Source organism: Psammomys obesus, unplaced genomic scaffold, assembly GCF_907164565.1.
Source record: "Psammomys obesus unplaced genomic scaffold, mPsaObe1.curated_primary_1811, whole genome shotgun sequence".
NCBI lineage: Eukaryota > Metazoa > Chordata > Mammalia > Rodentia > Muridae > Psammomys > Psammomys obesus.
The window spans coordinates 17568202-17594467 of record NW_026596256.1 but is presented as its reverse complement, the minus strand read 5'-3'; the positions used below and the strand labels follow the sequence as shown (position 1 = coordinate 17594467).

General features: G+C 42.9%; 1 protein-coding gene across 1 annotated transcript in view; it reads left to right on the top strand.

Annotated features, from left to right (window-relative positions):
- Positions 1–7148: 7148 nt before the first annotated feature.
- Positions 7149–26266, top strand: part of Sptssb (serine palmitoyltransferase small subunit B) — a 30827-nt gene continuing 11709 nt past the window's right edge. The window contains exons 1-2 of the mRNA XM_055596850.1: positions 7149–8217; positions 22403–22497. The gene's annotated coding sequence lies outside the window, so the exon portion shown is untranslated. The remainder of the gene's footprint in view (positions 8218–22402; positions 22498–26266) is intronic.

Below are 26266 nucleotides of genomic sequence, written 5' to 3'. Positions count from 1 at the left end.
ATCTGTTAAATTGATGCTGAAGTAACAAAACAGAACTTTGTATAGATAAGGGTCTAAACTATGTACAAGGTCATCTATTTGATCATCAACAGTGGTTGTTTTTCTGGTTGGTAAAGTTTTAAGTGATTATTATTCACATTTGAAAATATTTCTAATGTTTTCATGCGTGTGCTACTTTACTAATCAGAGATGTTATTCCTTTCAGACCCATCGACAATAAAATGTTGATATCTGTTCCAAGAAAGAAGAACTATTGAGGCGGAAAATATGATTGTAACACTTTTTGTTGCTAAGATCAGTATTTTAAGGCCATTTCTTCAATGTATCAATTCTTGAAAAGAGATTTTGAATTAGTGACAAAATGTTCCATCTGTCTCTCCGAGCTTCAAAACTTCAACCACAAATCCTCTCAAGTTGCCCAAGCATTAAGGAATGTATGAGATGAAATGGAAACTTAATATATAGGGTAAATCCAGACACAAAAATGTATTCTGAATACATTAAAAGAAGAACCCGTGCCAAAGTAGAAAAATACTTGTTTTTCTGCTCTACAACCTTGCTACCCTACGTTCAGCTTTTACATTGATTTAATCAAATGCTTTCATCTGGATGGGGAAGCAGTTTTCTCATGCTCGGGATGTTTTCATGTCCTAAGTTTCCATGAAAACTATGATAGTTATACTTTATCAAAGAATTTAGAAATATGTCCGGTACGTAAACGGTGGACAGATAATTTTTCTAGAATAAATGAATGGCAATAGGCATGTGGGTATATGCCTGTAATCCCAGCATTTGGTTGGTGTATGGAGGAAGATCAGGAGTTCAAGACCAGCTTTAGCTACATAAAATCCTGTCTCAAGAGAGGAGTGATAAAGACTAATACTGCAATAAATACTAGTATATTATAGTGTATACCAGTATATTACTGTAATATGTTATTATTAGTATACTGTAATATAATGATATAATTAATATATCTATAATTGTTCAACATAAACAAAATATTAAAATGACGTCTGAATATAATTTAGTCTGACCTCCAAACCATTTGGTAAACTGCTTCGAAGCATATGTATAATGCAAATGATTTTAGATTGCCAGGAAGGACCATGAGCACCACTTCATACACTGTTAAAAGTTTCAATTAGGTGTGGTCACATGGAGAAATTATAAAACATTAGGGACTACTCAGAACAACAACATAAATGAAAGACAGAAGCCAGTTGGTTGCAACAGAAGCACATAATTACTCAGTGTCTGTGAATGTGGGCTGCAGATCTGGATGTAGAAATCTCAGCTACCTTCGCAGTACCACCTCTGCCTACGAGCTGTTTCCCACCATCATGATAATGACTAATTAAATGTTTTCCTCTAAAGAGTTGCCATGAGCACACCTGAAAGCTCTAGAACAGAAAGAAGCAAGCACACCCCAGAGGAGCAGACAGCAGGAAAGAATCAAGCTTAGGGGTAAAATCAATAAAATAGAAAGAGAACAAAGAATCGATGAAACAAAGAGTTGGTTCTCTTAGAAAAATTAACAAAATAGGCAAACCCTGATCCAAACTAACTAAAAGACAAAAAGAGACTATGCAAATTAACAAAATCTGAGAAACGAAAAGGGGGACATAACAACAGACACACACACAAAATCCTAAGAATCAATAGTGTTGGGAGTCAGACCCTGGACAAGCAACTGAGGTGCCTATTTAACATATTAAAGCTGACCTGGCCTTCCAGTTCTCCCAGAATCCTCCATTCCTACCTGTTACAAGGTGTGACTGGCATACCCAGATCTCTACCCTGAACTTTCAAGCCCAGGGGCTGGGCTTCCCCTCTCCAAGAGGCTCTTTCCTACACAGTCCACGAATTTTGCTCTCACTTTCTCTCCTCAACCCCTCTCCCTGTCTGTCGCGCGCAGCCCTCGCCGATAAGGACGACGCAGCAACAACGGATTTGTCCAGCAGCAACTTTATTGTGAGGCTCTTAACAGCAGATGGAGAAGGACCCCGAACCCTGTGTGCGTTCTGCTTAAGTAGCCAGCAGGGTGACTTGTTCGTCTGTAATTGGTGCTCCACACAAAACCCAATTAGCATGTGGTCTCCAAATGGAGGACCACACAAGCCTACATTAGCATAAGGCGGCGCATGCGCAGATCGCAAAACAATGCTGGCAAGAAGAACCAGGAAGCAGGAAACCGGCGCCATCTTGTAATGGCGGGAGTGGCTCCCGACACCTGTCTGCATGGGGTTTTCCCTGGTCCCATTTCTTGGGTCTGGTGAACTTGTCCAAGAGCTGCCCCCAGTAATTCTGCCTCTTTTTTTTTTCTTTTAATTTGGCTTGAATTGGTTTGTTTCATCAGCAGAGAAACCTATTAGGTCCAGTTTTTAAAACCTATATTCCAGAAGGTGGAAAAATCTAAAAGGAGTGGATAATTTTCTCAATAGATACTACTTAGCAAGTTAAATCAAGATCATATACACAACTTAAATAGACCTATAATCCTTTAGGGAATAGAGGCAGTCATTAAAATTCTCCCAACAACAACAAAAGCCCAGAACCAGACAGTTTTAACACAGAATTCTACCAGACTTTCAAAGAAGAGCTAACACTAATAGTCCTCCAATTAGTCCACAAAGTAGAAAAAGAAGGAACATTGCCATAATTATTTTATGAGGCTACAGCTATCCTACTACCAAAGCCACACAAAGATTCCACAAAAAAGAGAATTACAGACAAATTGCCCTCATGAACACTGATGCAAAAATACTCACAAACCAAATCCAAGAACACATCAAAAACATCATCCACCATGATCAAGCAGGCTTCATTCCAGAGATGGTTCAACAAATGAAAATCTGTCAATGTAATCCACCATATAAACAAACTGAAAAAGCCTTTGAGAAAATTCAACACCCCTTCATAATAAAAGTCTTGGCAAGATCAGGGATACAAGGCACATACCTAAACATAATAAAGTCAATTTACAGCAAGCTGATAGCTAACATCAAATTAAGAGAAACTCAAAAACAAATCACTAAAATCAGAAACAAGACAAAGCTGTCTACTCTCTTTGTATCTATTCAATATAGTTCTGAATTGAGGTTCTAGCTTAAGCAATAAGACAACTAAAGGAGACCAAGGGAATACAAATTGGAAAGGAAGAAGTCAGAATATCTCTATTCACAGATGATATGATAGGATTCATATGCAGTCACAAAAATTTTAGCAGGGACCTCCTACAGCTGATAAACACCTTCTGCAAAGTAGCTGGATACAAGATTAACTAAAAAACAAAAACAAAATAGTAGCCCTCAGATACAAATGACAAACAGAAAGAAATCAGGGAAACAACACCTCAAGACCCAGCTATCCTACTCCTGGGCATATACCCAAAAGATACTCCATCCTACCACAGGGAGACTTGCTCAACTGTTTGTGAAGTCTCTATTCATAATAGCCTGGAGCTGGAAACAACTTAGATGTCCCTACACTGAAGAATAGATAAAGAAAATGTGGTATATTTACACACCTTTTATTTATGTAAGAAATGGTATATTTACTCAGCTGTGACATCATGAAATTTGCAGCCATATGGATGGAACTGGAAAAATAATCCTGAGCAAGGCAACCCAGACCCAAAAAGCCAAATATGCTATGCACTCATAAGTGGATATTAGCAGTAAAGATCCTCACTCTACAATCCACAGGCCCGGGGAGGCTGAGTAACGAGAAGGGCTGTATTGGGGACACATAGGAAGGGTCAGTAGAATAGATTTTGTGGGTGAGCAGGAGCAGGTGGGCATGGGAATGGAAGGGATCAGGCTGGGGAGTGAAGAAAGACAGGAAGAGAATACAGGGAGTGAATAACTGGAATATGGAAGCATTTAGGAGGTGATATGAAACCAAGCACGGGGTGGAAACTTCCTGGATCCTATGAGGGTGAACCTAGGGAGGTCTCATAGCAACAGAAGATATGGAATTTGAATTGGCCATCTTCTATAACAAGGCAAGACTCCCAGTGGTGGGACTGAGACACCCACCCAGCCACAAAACCTTAACCCACACTTGTCCTGCCTGAAAGATGTGCTTGGACAATGGTAGCTCAGAGCTTGCGAGAGCGGGCAACCAATGACTGATCTAACTTGAGGCCCACACCATGAGAGGGAGCCCATGCCTGACACTGCCTGGATGTCCAGAAATCAGAAGCTGGATAGGTCAGATACTTAGGGCAGAACCAAACAGGACTAACCAAAAGAGGTTTCCTCCAGCAGCTTCTGGGAACAGGTGCAGAGACCCACACCCAAACATTAGGTGCTCAAGGAAACCCCATGGAAGGAAGGGGAGACCAGAGGGTCAAGGTCACCAGGAGAACAAGGCCCAGAGAATCAGCTCAGCAGGGCTCATACTGGCTCAGAGAGAGGGAACCAACAATCATGGAGCCTGCACAGGTCTTTGCTAGGTCCTCTGCATATATGTGTGGCTGTTTAGCTTGAAGTTTTTCTGAGACTCCTGACAGTGGGAGTTGGGGTGTCTCTGACTTTTTACACTCCTGAGACCCTTTTCCTCTTACTAGGTTACCTCATCCAGCCTTGTTATGAGAGGTTTGTGTTTAATTTTATTGTATCTTGTTATGCCGTGTTTGGCTCATATCACTGGGAGGTCTGATCTTATCTGAAGGAAAACAGGAGTGTATCTGGAGGAGAGAGGAGGTCTGGAGTCGGGGGTGCTGGGAGGTGTGAAAGGAGGGGAGGCTGTGGTGGGGATATATTGTCAGAATGTATTGTATGAGGCAAAAATAAATTAAAAAAAATTAAAATGTTGCCGTGGTCATTTTGTCTCTACACAGCAGTAAAAACCCAAACTAAGACAGAGGACAAATCTCTTTTCAAATGAGTCATTTGCTAATGACTGATAAGGATATCCACACTGGCCTATTAATGGAATTATTTCTTTTTAATTTTCAGAACAAACTTCTGCCTCTTATTATCAATGTGATCTTTATTCTAATACTAGGTTCTAGAAGATTTAAGGGTTGGGGATTTTTCTCTGCTAAAAGGCCTCTCAGCCTAAGCATATGCATATCTGAGAAACTAGAATCACGGACTGGAGGCAATATCAGGTGTGTGCAGCCTTTTTAAAGGTGTTTGATTTCATCCTCAGAAAAGCCCTGTGAAGCCAGCATCACTCCTGCTTCATAACTGAGTAACTGGGAAGCTAGAAGAGATGCTGGAATGGTTTGTTCAGACCACAGATCTGGTTCCTAGAAAGATGGGTACTTGAACCTATAGCTGGTTTGTTTCAAAGAAGTCCTTGCTGTTCTCACCACAGCACCACGGTCAGATCTGGAAGCTTCAGGAAACATACACTTTATGTCTGCACTTAGCTGACTCCTTAGGGTTGGTGCCTAGGGTGGTCAATTTTAAATATCATCTAGCACAGCATGTACCCATCAGATGGGACCATTTCTTCCGTCCCAAGGCTTACTATTTCTTAACACACTGTACCCCACAAATATTTACAATTATTTCATATTAGTAAAAGATCTTTAAGTTAAGGAGATGGAAGTGTTAACTATCCTGATTATCTTTACAAACTGCACATCTGTATCAAATATTACCATCCTGGACCATTTCAGTTTGTACAAGTAAAATAATATTTTAAAAGTTTGTGATTTTTTTCCATTTGTATTTGATCTGCATTTAGTTTATTATTGTTGTTTGTTTGGTTGGGGCTTGGGGGAACTGTGTCTCATGTAGCCGAGGCTGACCTTGAACTCACCACGTGCCTGAAGATGACGGTGAACTCCTAACTGTCCTGCCTCTACCTCTGAATGCTAGCTTTACAGGAATGCACTACTGCTCCAGACAGTTTAATCCAGATTTAAAACAGCTTTAGATCTCCAAATATAAATTCTATTTTGCTAATTTTATACTTATTCTATTTCAAAGTGTGATATAGTTTGAATGGCTTTCTGCCTTTAAGCTGTGACGACCTTTATCCTGTGACTCAGGGCTGTGTTCATATGGCACACATAGACGATATTTTCTCTTCTTGGGAAATGTCCAGATAACCATGACGACGTGCCTGTGTGCCCGTTTTTAAAGTATCATATATAGTGGCCTGGACTCTCCTGCCAGCGGCGGGCGTGAGTTTCCTCCAACTTCTATGGAAAGTGGTTGCAAAAGGTGCCCGTTTCACAAGCTTTTGGCAGGAGGAGCTACATCTCTTTTTCCCCCTATGCACAGTGCCGTGGAGGCGATGTCACAATCTAGTGGGAGAAACGAATAGGAAGAATATTGGTAATCCCTCAAACAGTTATTTCTCAGAGCTTCTCTTGCGCCTCTAAAGTGATCGTGTCTGCCCGGAAAACATTGGAAGGTGTCTCAGGAGAAGCCAAGAGAAAAGGAATGTGACCAACCAACGTGATTAAGAGATAGAAGAACTATATACACGAGCTGAAAAGAAAGACCGCGGAGAGCAACAGCAAGCACGGGCTTGTGTTCCACGGGCTCGTTCCCAGCCCCCAACCACCCTCAGATTTGGGGGACACCCTGCCTCCTGCATGGAGATACCGCCGCCCAATAGCGGGAGGCTCCCTCTGCGTAGCGCTGGAGCTCCCATCCTGCTCAAAGTGTGTCGTGAGGAAGAACAGAAAGCTGCCAGTAGCTCAAATTCGCGCTTCAGCACAATCAGCTCAGTGCAGCCTAGGATGCCTCCCCCTCCTGGAGTGGAAGCTGAATGGCAGACGCTGCCCAAACGTTCATCAATCGAGAGGCTTCCGTCCCCGGACGCCCCGGGATCTTGGACAGAAAACAGTCTCGACTGGATATGCAGGATGAGGAGCCTCCAGACCCTCTGCGCCCTTAGCACCCAGCCACGGAGTCAAATGCAAGCATTGCCCCGGATAAAGAAGATCGATTACGGTCTGGCTGGCTGCGGGTTTCCAGCGAAGATGCTGCGCTCAGGGCAGCCTGCCCAGGAGCGGCTCTGCGCGGCTCTGCGGCACCCAGCAGCCTGCCGACCCCCTTTCCCAATTTGCCCTCCGGCCGTAGTCGTCTGCAAATGAATTCCCTGCACTTGTGAGTGAGCCCACACAAGTTCCCCAGGCACGATTCTCCTACCTCTTTGCCCTAGGGAAGGGTGGGGGTAGCTTTTCAACCTTAACCTCCCTGCTACTCGGGAGAAGGTGACCGTTTGGGAAGGGGAGGGTAGTTTTCCAGGTTCCAGGGCACCACAATTAGCTGCCAGTGCTTAAGTGGTTTATTTTCTTCTTTTGCCTTTTGACAAACGGTCGGTGGGAGGACCACTACCCGGGCGCGACCCCAGGGCTCACTTTGCAGCCGGACGCTGAGTTTCAGACTGCAGCCTTGTTCAGCGTACACCGGGGCCCCTTCACCCTCATCAGGTCTGCAGGCTGATGGATGCTGACAGGCTTCCCCTGAGCATTGGTTAAAGCCCTCGAGTGCTCACCTTTGCACCGCCTGTTTATCTGCGGTCGCTGCCGCCGCCTCCTCCTCCTCCTCCTCCTTCTCCTTCCCCCTTCCCTTTCCCTCTCTATCTCTTCCCACCCACGCCCTGTTATCGTCTGCACCACCACCGAAATACGTGCCCCCTTGGTAGAATCGAAGCTCCCCGCCGAAGAGAGGGGGAGGGTGACACCCATCCCCCCTCCCATTTCTGCCTAGACTCCGGGTTTTACTGCAGCAATCGGAGGTGACAGCGCCACCTCGGTCTCCTCGGAGCCCCTGCTCAGCCCCTCTCCCCAGCGTCGGGGAAAGCGCCCCCTCCGGAAAGACGAATCTCCGGAGAAGTGCGAACGAGCTACAGAAAAGCGAATTTAAAAAATGTAGAAGTCACTGGGTTGCATTCCTCGGAGGACAGCCTCACAGCCTCGTCTCCCAGGACTGACTGTCAGCGCATTGGAAGTTGGGACCTTAGAGCGAAGGGGGAGGGGAGTGGTGCAGCCCGCATTCTCTCCTTCTCTCTGGAAGGAGTCGTTGCAAGACCTGCGGTTGGACACAAGTTTGCGTAAGAGTGTTTTCCTTTTGTCAATTATTAATCACCGGAATCAGTTTGGCAGAACTGGAGTTTTAGCAGTAGTGCGGAGGGCGGGGCCCGAACACCTAACTCTGGGAGCCTAGGCTGCGCCCAACGCAGTGGCAAGCTAACAGCTGCTGGGGAGAAGCCAGAGCATCCAAGCTCACTCAAAGGCAGGAGGTAAGCATCTTCCAAAATACCTATACGTCCAATCCAAAGAAGCTTTCATAACACAGTTTCTGCCTTCGTGGGGGGCCTAGACTGAACTTTAATGCAATGTATCTGCTTATTATTTAACCACATTACAACTTTAAGAATTGAATGGGTCCTCTTGTCATTTACTATTTTGGAAACTAAGATGTTTCACTCTACAGAAGCCAAGCTTTATTATTGGAACTTTTCTAGCCAGAAGAAAATTACTTTAAATCACTTTTATTATCTTTGTGTAGCTTGTTAATACTCAGGGAAATACCTTGGGATGTGCTTCCCTTCCTTCTCTAAGTGGTAATAGTTATCTAGTTCCCTGCTCCTCTCCTTTTTTTTGCCTATCGGTGAGGTAGTGGCGCACTGAGTCGGCAGGTAAGACAGGTCCAGCAAAGAATGTGTTTCAGTACTTTCTCAAGTGTTTTCTCAAGGATGCTTACGCGATTGTCGTGGCAGTCAAAATCGCCAGCCCGTGGAGGAATGTGTGTGAGAGCGTCCACGGGGAGCAGAATAGATGGGGAGGCGTCTAGATCCGAGCGTTAGTCCTGACTTGTTTCAGCCGGGAGGGCATTCAACTGGTTGTCATCCTACACAGCAGCCCAGCCCATGCTCCAGTACAGAATTTGAGGAATGGTTAAATCTAAACTTGAGCCCCCAAAGTCCAAATAAATGCTTCCGGGAATTGGGATGTTCGCTTTTGTAAAAGGCTTTATGGCAGTGGTAGTTATTCTGAATCAAAAGATATGAAGATACGCAGCCATTTTTTTTGCTGGAGAACTTTTAAAATGGTAGGTACAGAAAACTGGAAAAAGCTTAATCACTTGATTTTTCACATCTGATTTATTCCTGTGCTTCTTGCTGTCGCCATCATTTTCGTGATTTTTCGCTGTTGTGATGACTTTGTACACGGATTGCTTGGGCCCCTGGTTCTCGACCTTTCTGAAGCTGCAGCCCTTTAATACAGCTCCTCGTGTTGTGGTGACCCCCAACCAGAAAATTATTTTTGTTGCTATTTCATAACTGCAATTTTGCTACTGTTATGGATCATAATGCGAATATGTGATATGCAGATGGTTTTCAACAACCCCTACGAAAAGGCCCTTCTGGGTTTCGCAAAGGGGCTGCGGCCCACAGGTTGAGAAATGCTGACTTGGAACAGCAAACTTTCGTGTTAGACAGACAACCTTATTTTCAAACCTTTCTAAACAACCATTTAATTGTAATAAATTAAAAGTGGCTAGTTAAGGCAAATGCACAGATATTTAGAATTTTACTATGTGTCAAGCAGAAATTCAACCAGTCTTCAACTCCCTACTGTGTATAAGTTAAAATAAAAATTATCCTTTATAAGTCCATGAGCAAACAATTTTATCTAACAAAGACAGTGTAAACTTTTGCAGCTAAATGCACAAGAAGCAGAGTTTTCATCTCAAGTTATCCAAATAGGGTTTGGGGCTGAAAGGATGGTTCAAAGAATAAAGTACATGCAAGCGAGGGGGGGGGGCAGAGGGGGAGGCCAAATTCAAATTCCTAGCACCTATCTAAAAAGGCACAGCAGAATGTGCCTGCAATCCCAGAATTAGGAGGTAGAGACAGGAGAATCCTGGAGTGTTCTCCTGCTAGTCATTCTAGCCAAATGTGCAGGCTCCTGGCTCAATGAGAGACCATTCTGGAAAAGTAAAATATAGAACCACAGAAAAAGACACCAAATATGGACTTCTGACTTGCACGCCCCTGCACAGTGATGGACACATACACGACCCCACACACAAACACACATGAGCAAGTCATCCAAATAAGACTCAGCTTCTAGAATTATGTCTGTGAACACACCCCTTACAGAACAATACGGATATTAACCCAAGGGAACACAGCCAACGAAGAGGTGTTTGTGCAGAATAATCTGCAACACAGTAAGAACACAGTTCATCTCCCGGCCCAACTCCCGCTGGTGGTGGTCTACTCTGGCTGGCTGGTGCTTCACAGCAGGTAATACACAGAGTTCCCTCTCAGCCTAGGATCCAGCCCATAGCTACAGCCTATTCGAAGGAGAACCAGCCACCACCTTCCTCGTCTCTCTGCTTTGTGTTACAGAAGCTTTCTTTGGAGATGAACCAAGAGAGAAGTCATTCTTCCTCTAGCCAATAGATGTGTACCCATGCATGCATGCATGGCCAAAGATGAAAGGCTCAATCACAGAAAGACAAACAGCTCCATTTTAAAGAGGGCAAAGGTTTGAGTAGACATTTCTCCAAAAAACGATGTGCATAGAAAGGTGTTTGTCTTTACTTATTAGGAAAATTGACATTATAATGAAATATCACTTCACACCAACCACAATGGCTGTAAACAAAATGATCCATATTGACATTCCAGCCCAGGCCATGCTCAAGTAAATAACCTGGGGGTTAGAGGACAATGCAGAATAGCTGGGGCTGAGAGCACAACTCAATGACAAAATACTTGCCTAGGTGTACTCAAGACCCTGGGTTTGATTCCTAGCCCCACGAGTGGAGTGAGAAGGAAGAGGAATAGTTAGATCTGTCATGCAGTACCAATTAGAATGTAAAAAATGATGTAGTGAAAAAATAGTTTGCTAATTCCTCAGAAAGTTATACCTAGAGTTACCAAATACAACAATTACGCTCTTGGACATATATTCTGGAGAACTGAAAGTTTATGTCCACAAAAGAACCAATACTCAAATCTTCATCACAGTAGCACGAGTAATGGGGAAAAACAAACAAAACCTCCAGAGACAAGGCTAGTGTCTATTGAATGGTGAGTAAAGCCTGGGGCAGAACAGGGGATATTGTTCAACATGCTTCTGAACGCTGGAAAGATGAGGTTAAGTGAAACAAGAGCACACGTTGTGTGATCCCCTTTACATAACACAGCTCAGACCAGCAACTCTATAGAGACATAAACCAGATCAGCTGTTGCTGAGGGCTGCGGTGGGAGATGAGGTGGGGAGAGATGGAAAGTGACTGTTAAGGATAGAGTGTCTTTGGGAGACAGTAAAATTTTAGACCATGGGAATGGTTTGTAGATATGGATATTGCACTACTGAAGAGCACAGAACCATATATTTAAACTAGGTTAATTGAATGATATATGAATTACAGCTCAGTGAGGCGTGTTATTAAGAGCCTACCCAAAGCAAGCAGGTGCTGTGGCTCTCACCTGTAACCCCAGCGTGTGGGAAGCTGATGAAAAAGAACTGCAAATTTGGGGATCCACCAGAAAAAAATTTAGCAGGACACTATCTTAAGACACAAAGGGCAAACTGGGTAGTGGTGGTGCACACCTTTGATCCCAGCATTTAGGAAGCAGAGGCAGGTGGATCTCTGAGTTCCAGGACAGCCAGGACTATACAGAGACACTCTGACTCAAAAGGAAGAAGGAGGAGGAGGAGGAAGAAGAGGCTGAAAAGACGGCTTGGCACTCAAGAGCACTGGCTGCTCTTCCAGAGGACCCAGGTTTCAGTCGCAGCTCCTACCCGGGGACTCAGAACTGTCTGTAACTCCAGTTCCAGGGAATCAGATGCCCTGTTTTGGTCTCTGTAGACACCAGACACACATGTGATGCACATAGATACATGCAGACAAAACACACATCACATAAAAATAAATAAATCTTAAAAAAAAAGATACAAAGGACTAAAGGAGTGGCTCAATCTTAGAACATTTGTCTACTGGGTACAGAACCCTGGGTTCAAGCCCTAGAACCAGAAAAAAAAATTACGTGAAGCATTAAAGGAACAAATGAATTTAAAACTTTTGAGTTCGTAATTTCCTTTGTGTCACTAAACCAGTATGAAGAGTTTTTTGTTGTTGTTGTTTGTTTGTTTGTTTTTTTGGTTTTTGCCCAGTGGCCATATGGAAATGTATGAAATAATTAAGGATGGTACAGGAGTTGCACAGCTGTATGCCTTACGTAAGTTTGCATACCTGCCCGAGCTTTTTTTCTATTCAGAAATAAATCAGGTGCCATTAAATCCTCCTCATAGGGGATTTACTTCCAATACAGAATCTGTTTGGACTCACCATCCATTATATCAACCCAGGACCTGGTGGGACTAGTTATCCTTCTTGCTTTCAGGTAAATCTAGTCTTTATCAGCTATTGAGGATAATTTAAATTTACTATGTCCCACCCTGGCTTAGAGAGGAAGGTACCTGGATCCCAGCAGAAAGTGGATTTCTAACTCAGCTTAAAGCAAGTACTCTAGACAGGAACTGAAAGCCAGAGGCCTGGAAGAGCTGGGAAGCAGCTACTGCAGTCCTGACAGCACACTGATAGGTTCTTGCTAGAAAGCGTCGACTGTAACTCTGCCAATCCCCAGCGCACAGGCTCCTAAATAATTAATTCATTCCTCCATTTGTCTCTTGTGTTTTGAGTTCCCACAGCTTCCTGAGCCTGTCTGTGCTAAGGACCATGGGATGGGGCCGGGGGGGGGGGGGGGGGGGAATGCTTTGTTGAGACTGAGTATAAAGTCTTGGAATCCTGTGGGGAAGAAAGCAGCAGCATGGGTTGCCAGGACACTTATGAGCGCCCTGAGCCAAACTGTGCCCTAAGCTGTATGGATTAAAGTCCCCCTGCTTTGGGAAGACCCCATGAGTTTCTTTTCGACTATACAGCCTTGTCCTTTCATGTACATATTTTTAAGAGTGTGCCAAGCTGATGGAAGGAGATTCTACCTGTCATCATCATCACCACACCACCACCATCATTATCGTCGTTGTTATTTATTTAATTACTTTACATCCCAATTTCAGCTTCCTCTCCCTCCTCCCCTCCCCTTCCCCCTATCAACACCTCCTCCTTTTCGCCTAAGAAAAGGGGAGGCCTCCCATGGATATCAGTCTTGGCACATCAACTTGCAGGAGGACTAGGCTTGTCTTCTCCTACTGAGGCTAGACTAGGCAGCCCAGTGAGGAGAAAGGGGTCCAAAGTCAGGCAAAAGGGTTGGAGATAGCTCCCGCTGTTAGGAGTCCTGCTTGAAGATCCTGCTACATAACTTTGTTGTCACGTATGTGCAGAGAGCCTGGGTCTGTCCCATGCATGCTCTCTGGTTGGTTGTTCAGTCTCTGAGAGCCTATGGACCCAGGTTAGTTGAGTCTGTGTGTTTTCTTGTGGTGCCCTTGACCTCTCTGGCTCCTTGAATCCTTGCTCCCACTCTCCTACAGGATTTGTTTGGCTGTGGGTCTCTGCATTTGTTTCCATCCGTTTCTGTCAGAGGTGAAGCCTCTCTAATGACAGTTTTGCTAGCCTCCTGTCTGAAAGCATAGCAGAATATTATTAATGGTATCAGGGGTTGGCTCTCTCTCATGGCAAAAGTCTCAAGCTGGACCAATCATTGGTAAGATTTTCCCTCAATGGATGGATGGACATTTCTGCTCCATCTTTACTCCTGAACAGGCAGGACAAATTATTAGTAGAAGGACTTTTGGTTGAGATGGTACCCCAGGGAAGTCTTATCTTGGTTACAGGAAATGATGGCCAGTTCAGGCTCCATAGCCCCATTCTAGGAGCCTTAGCTAGGGTCATCCTCATAGATTCCATTGCCCTAGGTTTCTAGCTCATCATGGAGATGTCCCACTCCATTCTAATTGTCTCTCCCAGTACTATCTCCCTCCATCCTCTCCCCACCTGATCCCTCCTGTTCCTGTCCCCACCTCCTCTCCCATCTAGTGCCCTTCCTTCCATGCAATCTTTAACTGCCATATTTAGTGTCATATTTTGTCCAGTTAGAAGACTTCCATTGGAAAAATATTGTGTGTCTGTCTGTGTGTCTGTATACATAGAGGTACAACCTAAGTTGTCAGGGGACAACCTGGGATGTCATTCCACAGGGGAGCCCCCCTCCCCCCACACACACCTTGAGGCAGCATCATTCACTTACATGGAACTTGCCATATAGATAGGCTGGCCAGCCAGGGAACACCAGGGAATCTACCTGTCTTGAACCTCCCACTGCTATGATTAAAAGCATGCACCATCACCACCACCCCTATTTTTTGGGAGGGGGGAGCTTGGATTCTGCATATTTAACTCAGGTTCTCATGGCTGCTCTTTCACAAACTGAGCAGTCTCCCCATCTGTGATAAAGAATGATTTTAATATTAAATCATTTGTCCATACATTAAACACATGTAGGGTAAGTTGATCATGTATCTTCATTCTTAGGGAAGGGTGTGGGAGGAAAGGAAGGGCAGCATATATTTCTATATAACTTAGGCTGGCCTCAAACTCATAATACCCCTGTCCAAGGCTATACCAAGTGCTAGGATTATAGATCTGCACCACAATGTCTGGCTTGATCATTACTTTTATATATCACTTTCATTCAGGATTGATTTTACATATATTCAGCAGACACTTACTACACATCTGTACTGTACCAGTACACTCTGAGGCCTCAGATAAGTAATAAACACAGAGACAAAATATCTCGCCTTTAAGGTGTTTATATTCTGGTGGACACTTCAGACATTAATAACAAAAATAAGAGGTTAGTATAAATATATAAAGAGATAAGAGCTCTTGGGGAAAATAAAAAGGGGATGGGGACAGTTTTAAACTGTGGGCTCAAACTAGAAAGAAAGATTGTGTAACTCTGGACTATAAAAAGCATGCACAAACCTGCCCAGAAGGAACTACAAGGATTTCCAACTTCAGATAAGGTTCTGTTTTCATGGTGAGTTGTTTTATTTTCCCTTTACATTGGTTTCACCCACCAGCATTGTTTTTCTACCTACGTATCCTATTGTTTCCTAAAGGAAAATTATCCCCCATGATACCAAGTAGGTACAAGGAAGATACAATCCAACACCTGTAGAATTACAACTGAACTATTAATAAAGCCGTGTCTTTTAAAATAAGATTTTGTTAATTTTGTGAGAATTTCATACATGCCTACAATGTATTTTAATCATATTCAATTTCCCACTCTTCCTCTTAAGTCTCCCCAGAGCTACGCCCCCCAGCCCCTTCCTTATGATACACTGAGTCCAGTTTGTGCTGCCAATATACTCAATGGATCCATGGGTACGGTGATCAACCTACCTGGAGCTACACCCTTAAAGAAAACTGGATATTCCTTCCCCAAACAGTGTCTTATAACAAAAATTTTCACTCAAGGACATCATCCGCCTGGCCTGTCAGTTTCTTTCTGGCCCTTTCTGTTCAGTGTCCTGAGGGGTTGTGTATAAATAATGCAGATTTGGTTCCTCAAAAATAGGACCATTTAGAGAGTAGAAGAGAGTTTGAAGGGAAGAAAACATTGAAAGCCATCCCGGGGAGGCAATGAAAGGGTGCCTCTTTCAGAACTACACAGGGCAAGCAGAGCATGAAATCCCACAGGTCAGCTGTGGGAGAGAAGAGGAGAAGCCACCCACGGTTCTGGAATCTCTACACAGGTACCTGCTTTCAAAGGTACCCGAGGAAGCCTTGTTCTAATAATATACAGTAGGTGTAGCAATGTTTCTGGAATAGAGCTTTTTCAGTTTTGGTTTAAAAGGAGCAGGGGTAGGATTTTATAAGTCAAAGGGAACATTTATGTGTAAAATTGCTAAGAGTAGAATAGACACAGTTTGTTTTTTAAAAAAAGAGCTATTATAATGGGACATTATAATTCTCATTTACTTAACATGTTTTAATTAAGCAACTATTGTATTCTAATTATGGAGGAAAAACAAGACAATAGAAGACTTCATTCGAATCTTTTTTTTTCCTAGACGGCTTTGTGTGTGTGTGTGTGTGTGTGTGTGTGTGTGTTACTAGAAACTGAACATAGGACTTCAATGATGCTAAGCAAGCACCTTGCCAATTGAACTATATCCCAAACCCAATACTCCATTTGCTACAAAATGGATGAAGAAGATGGATAAAATTTTCAAGAAGGCGCAGGCCTCCCAACCAGGTTCTGACAGCCTTTATTCACCCCCTCCTATGCCCTGGTTTATTTCCCAGTCCTAACATTTACCACAGGGATGGGAGACACTTGCCTGATTGTCCCTCCTCTCAGGACATGGCCTGGAAACAGGAACCATGTCAGTCTTAATGAACTTTATGCCCTTCTTACATCTTGTTTGAAATAGGTAAGATGGATGGATAGATGGATGGATGGATGGAAGGATGAGTGGGTGGGTGGATGGCTGAATGAGCCAACAAATGGATGGTTTGCTGGGATGTGGGCAAAGTTCTTTATATAGCAAGACAATATTGCAGAGCAGTTCAGAGTATGTGCCCTGCAATTTAAAAAAATAAATAAATAAAACTGGGTCAATTTTTAAATTTCCTAATAGCTCCATTTCCATAAAGTGAGCACAGGAACACTGCTACCCTTGCAGTGTTGATAAGTGAAACCTGTAAGGTCTTACCTGCAAAGGACTTAGCAAAATTGTGTAATATAAATTGCTCAGTAAGTATCTACTGCTATTATCAAACTAAAGAGCTTTCAGGCTGGGAATATGCTATTTCAGCGCTATGATCCTGCTCTTTTCAGCACCATTGTAAGATCAAAGGCTGTCAGTAATGCCAAGCTGGAGCAATCAGGCTGATGCCAGGATCAGCGAAAATATTTAAAAGTAAATTTGGAAAGAAATGGAAGTAGCACATTGAACAAGAAGATGAAAAGGACCAGGAAAAGCGAGAAGGAAAAGACACAAGATGATATATACAAAGCAAATTTTCTGGTTTGTACTCCCTCTGTGGCTGTTCACACAGCAGTAAAGCACCAGTTCTGATAATGTCTGTGCCTCACAGAACACCACGCCCAGTGCCAGTGAATGTTCACTGATGTAGAAAGGAAGAAAGAAAGAAAGAAAGAAAGAAAGAAAGAAAGAAAGAAAGAAAGAAAGAAAGGAAGGAAGGAAGGAAGGAAGGAAGGAAGGAAGGAAGGAAGGAAGGAGGGAGGGAAGGAAGGAAGGAAGGAAAATAAATACTATTTAAAACTGAGCTTTATCTGTACCTTGGGGAACAAAATTGTCTTTTTGGCATCTTTTGCAAACCTGATAATCTTTTGGCGGTCTATCAAACCTTTAGTCAATCACTATAATAGTGCCACATCAAGCTATAACACTTTAAATGAACCGAAAAGAGAGCTAACTGGACCAATCAAAGAAAATCTAGATACTCTAATAATTACCTTTTCTGGCAGAATAGAATACCCTTGGGCTCTTCTCTGACGGGAGAATCCATAGAGAATCTTACATCTTACAAAGAAATGTTTTAATTACTGTCGGGAGCCTCTGATGGTCCTGGGATCGCAGAACTGATAGGCAGAATGGCGCTGTGGCAAAAAGCATGAAAAGCATGGGCCAGTGAGGTGGCTCAGCAAGTAAAGGCACTTGCCACCAAGCCTGAATACAATCCTGGGAACCATGTGCAGGATGAAGGGAACCCATTCCTGCAAATTGTTCTCTGACTTCCACACCTGAGCTAACACACACACACAGTGTGTGTGACACTACTTGTCTGACTTGTCTGACACTAGAGAGCAAAGATACCAAAAATAAGGGATGAAAAGGTTAGCTCTGAGGTAGAATGGCATGCACAAAACCATAGGTTAGAGCGCTGGCACCACAAAAGAAATCCATACACAAATTAAAATACTATGGATTTATTTCATAAATCACATGTTTGTCCTCTGCCACCCTCCGGGAGAATTCGCAGCACGCCAAACAGTGCTAGGTTCACACAAATAACTCAATAAACATTTGTGCTATGAATTGAACAAATCTATGTTAACTTAAAATTTAGTTCTATGTAATCAGTAAAGAAGTGACTTTCAGATCTACATAGTATTAAATTTTTTAAAAAAATCCTTTGGGTAAAATGAATTGAAAAAAAAAATCAAGATTAAAAAAATAATTGAATTTTGCCTTAGCTGGAGTTTCTATTTCTGTGATAAAACGCCACAGCCAAAAGCAACTTGGGAGGAAAGGGTTTTGTTTTTTGTTTGTTTGTTTGTTTTGCATTACATAGCTGGGTCACAGTCCGCTGAAGGAAGCCAGGGCAGGAACCTAGGGGCGAGAACCAAAGCTGAGGCCATGGAGGGGGTGATGTTTACTGGCTTCCTCCTCATGGCTTGTTCAGCGTGCTTTCTTATAACACCTAAGACCTCCAGCCCAGGGGCAGCACAGCCACCGGTGAGGTGGACCCTCATACATCATTCACCAGTCTAGACAATGTCCCCATACACTTGTCTATAGACCAATCTGATGGAGGCGTTTTCTCAGTTCAAGTTCCCTCTTCCAAGTTTGTGTCAAGTTGACAAAACCAACCAGAACACACATTCATAAGTGGGTTTGAAAGGAAAAAAAAAATACATAGAAAAATATGGAAGAGTAGACAATGTAAAACTAATATGGTAATTATGTGAACCTCTGTTTCTTGGCTACTCTGAAATTCTTATTGTAACATTTCAGCATTATATTTTTTCACAGCTAGTGCAGGTTTTACAGTCATCAAAATCGTTGACAAAGAAAATTTTCTGTGATCCAAATCTATGATTTCAGCTCAAAGGCTGACACAGGATGGTGAGTATGAGACTAGCTTGCCCTACGTACCCAAGATTGTCACTAAAAAGGAAAAGAAGTTTTAGAACCCAGGACTATTTGCAAAGCCACAGCACAACAATGTTTCCCTTAAAGTTACGAACTTGCTAAACTAGACACCATCTGCCTTCTCTAAACCTGACCTTGTACACAAAAATCAGTGTTTGTAATATTGAGGTAGGAATGCTGGCCTGATTGCCTGACTATTTTAAGTAATACACAACTGAAGGAGAAGCTGTCACATGATGGAGATTTGTACGTCTTTAGCCCATTTAGATGATAAAATGACATTTTTCTGAAACGTTTACATGTGCTCTCTGCCGCATTTCTTTCATCTAAAAACTTTTAAATATGTACATGTCGGCCATAAACATAATGAGCATAAAATTTAGAAATAAAAATCATTCACAGTATTTAGCAATGATATATACTAAGAAACATTCATAAATAATCCCCTTCGCAAAACTCATATAAATTAATCTGTGACTTTTAGATTGACAGCCAGCATATCCAAACTATATACTATCAGTACATGTGTGTGTCCATAGCGAAGATATATGTAGAGATAGAAAGATGTGCAATCTATTAGTATCATAATATGTATAAAAATTTAACTTCTTACAAACACGTCTCAAATTCTAAATTTGATAGTCACTACCAGTCATTAAACTCCCTGCTACAGACAGTGATTGTCCAGTTGCCGCAGACCTTGTGAATGACACATGTTAAACCACTCTTCCTTGTGAAGCTTTAATGGATTGTCTCACAAGCAGGTTATGTAACCCTCTTGACATCTGTGTCCATCGGCATGACAACTTGTTACACTCTGAGACCGCGCCATGTTGCCCCTCCACTCGAACACATCAGTTTGATTAGCTGCAGTCTATTTGTCTCCCGTTTACACAATTACTTAGGAATCCATTCTAATAAGGGGGAGTTCTTGGAAAGAGTCTTAACTTTGAGCAGCTGATGCTACAGAATATAAACTGGAGTTTTAGGAGGAAAAGCAGAAAGTGGTAACAGAAGGGGAGCACGACGCCTAGAATTTGATGTGCAGTCGGTGTGGAGTGTGTGTGTGGGGGTGCGGCTTCATTCCCACAGGCATCGGGTGGATGCCTGAGGAACAGCATTGTGTGCATTTGTTCTGGGTAAGAATAGCAAACTACTCACTTTTTAACTCAACAATTGAAACATGAGTTTGGTTGTTTGAGGGTAGCTCTGGTACTGGTCGGATGAGGCAGAGATGAAAGATAAAGCCGCAAACAGCATATCCCATGCTGAGAAGGCTCAGCCATCATGTACTTACTTATTTTAACTTATTTTATTTAACAGCAGCAATAGCAAAAGCAGGGCAGTGGTGTCACACACCTGTGATCCCAGCAGAGGTGTGATCACTGGAGGCAGAGACAGGTGGATCTTTGGGAGGTTGAAGCCAGCCTGGTCTACAGAGTGAGTTTCAGAACAGTCAGGACTGATACAGATAAATCCTATCTCTTTATAAAACTTTAAAACACTAAACTTTTTTTTTTTTTTGAGACAGGGTCTCATCATGTTGTAGTTCTTCCTGGCTGGCCTAAAGCTCACTATATGTAGATTAAACTGGCCTCTAACTCACAGAGATCCACCAGCTTCTGCCACTTAAGGGTTGGGATTAAAGGCGTGTCAAGGCTTATACCACCACACCCAGGGAGCCTGCATGTCTTAATAAATTATTTCATTGCCTAAAAGTCTAAACTAACAACAACAGAAAGCAGTCAGGTTGTCCTCACTCTGGATTTGGCTGGCAGAAAAGTCAGATTATAATTTAGGACAAAAGGAAGGCAGAGGGCGGAGCTGTTCTACCGTTTCCTCCTCTGAGGAGCACACAGACCAGGCTGTACACAGACCTCTGCACTGTTGTCCCTGAGCCTTGCTGCTGGTGAATCCCCACTTCACCAAGCCGTCCCCTTACCCACCTAGCTGCCCTGTCTCTGAACGGTTCAAGAGAGTGAGCAGAAAGGAGAGGAGGAAAATAACATAGAAAACGTGAGGAACAAGTAATAACTGGGATAAATTTGTCATTATGTGCACCAGAAGTGACGAGATACTCTCCATTAGGTTATGTGGGTTAATCTCTACAATATGCAGGGGTCACAAATCATACAGATTATCCATGGAGAAGATGCTCAGAAAGGGCTAGCAACTGCTGGAGCAGGGGTCCTCAACGTGTAAGTCGGGACCCCTTGGGCTTGCATAGCAAATATGCTGCCCAACACGCATTTACATCACAATCCACAACAGTAGCAAAATTACAGGTATGAAGTAGCAACCAAATAATTTTATGATTGGGTTCATCACAACGTGAGGAACTTATTTACGGCTCTCAGCTTTAGGAAGGTGCTAGAACATGCCCTAAAACATGACAAAACAGTTCAGGATTCACGACCTACTAACAAATTAATATATTCTCCTATGACATTTGCTCTACTTTAGAGATTGGGCCTTAGGCTTAGTGAGATTTTGTTAACTCTTGTCTCCGTCTTCTCCCTTGTGGTTCTCTGAGACAGCTGACCTCGAGCTCATGACTCAGCCATGAATGACTCAAACCTCCAGCTTTCAGATGCTGAGATTGGAGGCATGTGGCACCATGCCCACTATTGCAACCTCACCTTCAGTCCTTCCTCCCAGCTCATGGCAGCCTGCAGAAAGCATTGTGCAGTCTCTGCTTGAACCAATTTTTTCTAATAGAGTCCTCAGCATCTCACCGAGAAACCCATTCCCCTTTGGGTTTTTTTAATTATTATTTTTATACGTATTTTGCATGCTAGGCAAGTGCTGTTACTAACCATGCCTCCAGCCCCACCCCTTCTGCTATGCACAGCTCTCACTGTCTGTTGTTTTCTGAGATGCAGTTCTAAAGTTTCTCTGTGGCAGCTTGTAGCATCGGTTAACATCAGCTGTTCGAGGACCATACCACTAACTCCTTCCTATCCTGAGATTTTCTAGACCTTGTGGACATACTCAGATGACTGTCATGGCCATTTCTAAGAGCTAGAAGAGCCACCGCCCAGTTTATTCAACCGTGGTGTCGTACTTTGTAGAGATATAAGAATATTGAATTATTTATTTATCACACTCAGTCTACCACCATGCCCAAGCGCAGATTTTTAAACTCAAAGATTAAAAATAATTTCCTTTTCCTCTCCTTACTCTCTACATGATATTAACACATTATTTGAAATCAAAAATCAAAAAACATTTCTCACAAACAAACAAACAAATGTATGCAGAACTCCAGCCTTAGAACAGATCAGAGCAAGCTGCTTTAGTATAAGTTGGGGAAGAGTCATCCATTGTCCTACACGGTCAACCCTAGTACCTGTGGCACTGTCTAGTTCTCAGGATACAGCTCAAAGCTTCCAGCCAGTGGCATGTTCTTAAACTATGACTTTCCCCAAAAATAATTTTTAAAATAACTTAGCACATGCCTTGCTTTTCACAATATATTCTAGAATCCATGGAAAAGAGTCAGAATGTTTGAATGCCATTTCACAGGGCATAGAATTGTTTTAAAGTTTGAAGGCATCTTCTGGCTTTATCTCTGAAGTCTTTATTTCCCAGATGAAGAAATAGAGCCCAGGGAAGAGACATCATCTACATCAGACTGGGTAGAGGAGAGGTACAGCTGAGCTCCAGGCCTGGATCCCCCTGGACAGGTAAGTTTCTCTGCTCACATCTTGGGCTCTCATGGCAACATTACATCTTTACTAAAATGAAATTTATAACATACCAAACATTTATACCAAACCTATCAACATTTATAACATACAAACATTGCATTGACATCAGAGATAAGACAAAGGTGGAAACTGTGGCAGTAGCTTTACCACATCTCGAAACAGTGATTGGTGGCTGAGACATTAGGGATACCTTCGGGTGTACCCAGCAAAATGTTCCATCTGTAAAATGTTTGCATGCATTGTAAGGGTTACGCAGATGTCACCCTCCATCAACCCTTCACTGGAGTCTACAAACCCCTGACCTAGAAAAACCCAGTGGCTGGGTAAGGGCCAAGGGCACAGTACCTAGCACTAGCTCCTGCCTTATTTATGGGTCTCTGGTTGAAGACTGCTTCTGTTTCTGTGTCCTTCATCTTTAATTTATATGAGGCACTAGTTTATCCTGGAAGGACTTTGGTATGAGAAGAATGCTTTTTAATAAAACCTTTAGCTAACCAGGTGGGATAAATTAAAATAACAAATATGGAAAAATGAAGACACTGTCTTCCAAAATAAACATATTCACAGTGAAAGTAAATATGTTCGATGTTCACAGAAGGGCATTCATTTTAATTTAGGTTTTAAATTTATTTATTTTTATTTAATAATAATAATTATTATTATTATCATTAGGAAGAAAAGGAAGCCTAGCCTGTCTGCTCCTATTCAAATTCCTACAAAAGTTCACATTAAACTGTGGGTGAAAGATACCTATCCATGTGTCTTGTAAACACCTGCAGCCTTCTTAAGTTTCCTGTCTGCAGCAATGTTTCAGGAGATTTGTAGTTCTGGAGTAGCTGGCAGCAGTTTCTTTATTTCAAAATACTTTTAAGAAACTTCACAATTAATTTAAGTTATTGGTAATGAGTATAGGCTTCTTCAGTTTCAGACTTCCTTTTCAGATGTTCAGATAGCATTAATTACCGTAGGAGGCAGAGTGTTGTGACAGGAGCTCTCGTACTTCAGTATCCCAGGCCAAAACCCAGGACCAGTTCTGGCTGGACTCCTGAATAAGCAATGCATCAATCCTGGAGCCTTGGGTCCTTCATCTTGGGAAGGGAGCTGATGCCTGTGAAGGACTTCACACTGCTAAAAGGTGGTGCCAGCTCCTTTCATTCTCTGCCTGGTCGTGAGAGCATTCTAGTATAGAGTAGGTATGATACTAGCTAATACGGCTTAACCTTTCTGCTCAAAGCACTTCATTCTTTCTAATCTTCCCAGCAGATGTGGCCATGTTATGTCACCAGCCAAAGAAACTTAGGGAGGGAATGGCTTATTTACTCAGAGTGAGTCACACACACACACACACACACACACACACACACACACCCATACACACACGAGGCTGCAGTTCAACCCAAACAAGACCCAAAACTCACCTGTGTGCTCACCACATCCTCCAGCCTCTCCCGGCTCCACACACGGTCACCGAGAGCTAGCTGTTAGGTCTCAATGTATTCATCTTCATACGGATGATATAAGCCCCAGTTCCAGCCAGAGCCCATTCCACTGGCACTGAGAAATGTTGCCTCTGCTCAAAGGGGGGACTCGTGTGTGACAAGGTCCCACTGTCCCCAAGGATATCTGTATTTATTTCTTGGGGCTGCTCTAACAAATCACCACAGGCATGGTGGCTTCTGGTAGAAATGTAACTACTGATAGTGCTGGAGGGTAAAGTCTGCAGTGAAGGTGTGGACAGGGACGTGAGGCCTGCCTTCCCACCCACCCACAGACATATACACATACACAGAGAGAGACACAGATACACACACACACACACACACATATACCAACACACACATACACACTCATACACCCTGGCCTCCTCCCCTGCCTTCCTCCCATACACATGCACTTTGCCCTCCTACACACACACACACACACACACACACACACACACTCACACACACACTCTCACGAACACACTCATCAGGGAAGAGTTGTGCATATTTGATAACAGATGGACAGCTTCCATTTGACTACCACAAATTATGCTGTTGTACAAACAGCTGTACTTTTAATGACTCTTTGGAGAAACTTCTGATGACTTTAAAGCCATTTACTTGTGTAGTTTTGTTCATGTTTTACTTCTAAAACCAACTTGGCAGCCTTTGGCAGTGATAACACTGAAGTGGAAAGCCATGTGGAAGCTGCCCCCTCCCCTTTCTGTCATTACAGGGTAACAGACTTTTATTTTTAATAAGGCAGAAACAAAGAGCACATGCCAAGAAGCACAACCCTAAGCCCGGGCCCGGAAGCCCGTCTCTCCATTTTAGGACTTCCCAAAGTACACAGAGACATTCGCCCTGTCTCTAGACCAATGATGATGAGACATCGGAAGGAAAACACACAGCGTGGCATCCCCCCACCATTCTAAACCCTCTTCCTATCTATTTCCATATGAATATACTTTCGCCTTTTATGGTTTCGAAGTAAATAACTTTCTTTGGACAGCCACACAACAATGAATTTGAACAAACGTCTGAATTTTGTGTACTGTAAATAGCAGTGAATACTCTCACTACAGTTGAATTCTGAACTTTCTCTCTCTCTCAGCCATTCGTCCTTCGTTCATAAGCTCCTCTGGAGTCTGATTTGAGTCCCGATAAAACAAGACAAAGAACTAGTTTGAAATTAGCGATTCGGTACACACTATGTTGTCCAATGACATCAGTTAATAATCGGGCTTCTAGAACATGTTTTGTGGTATTTAGCTTTTGTTCTTATTAATAAAAATTAGACACACTGGAGTTAGTAAAGCCACAAAATACTCTGTACCAACTACTTGGCAGCATTGCTGCTGACTCTCCTTTAAGTACCTCACTCCCAAGTACAAGGTTACACAATGTAATTGGAGTAACTTGGTTGCTTAAAAGCAATGCCTGTGTTCACTTACCATGGCTTGCTTCTTAGTCTCCGGGGCACAGATAGATCCACCCATTCATTATGAATGCATTGAGAAAATCCATTAATTGCTCTATGGTCTTTTAAGGTTCTCCCTTGCCTCTCATCCATCACAAACTCCTGGGTTCCTTGTTAACCTTCCACTGAAGACTTGGGTTTCCAATCTGACTTCTAATATTCACCGTCCTGTCAGTGGGGGAGCATTATTTGTGCTGTGGGGGAGCTGGTTGCTGATGGTGTCTTGGCAGTATGGAAAAGCAGTTCCCAGAGAGATATTAAGCAAGGTTGTAACTTTCTGTAGTGCACAGAGACATTACAGTAACCCCCAAACCTTAAAGCAAGATACCTAATGAACAGAAACCAATAAACATGCTTTACACAGATATGGTATGAGGTTGTGCCATTAATTACAAAGACTTAAACCACATCCATGTCTCTGATAATATAAAAAATTAAGTGCTGCATTGCTGAGGAGATGGCTCAGTGTGAAAAATGATTGCTTTAACCCACCTTCCAATCCCTAGCTTCCTCAGGAAAAGGTGGGCACAGTAGCAAATGCTTAGGGGGAGGCGGGGCAGAGACAGGTGGATCCCGAGAGCTTGTTGCTTAGCCAATCTAGCCAAAATGGTGAACTCCAGGTTCAGTAAGAGACCTTGTCTCAAAACGTGCGGTGGGGTATGAGAGAAGACACACAAAATTGACCTGTTCTCAGAACACACACAAGGAAGGAAGGAAGGAAGGAAGGAAGGAAGGAAGGAAGGAAGGAAGGAAGGAAGGAAGGAAGGAAGGAAGGAAGGAAGGA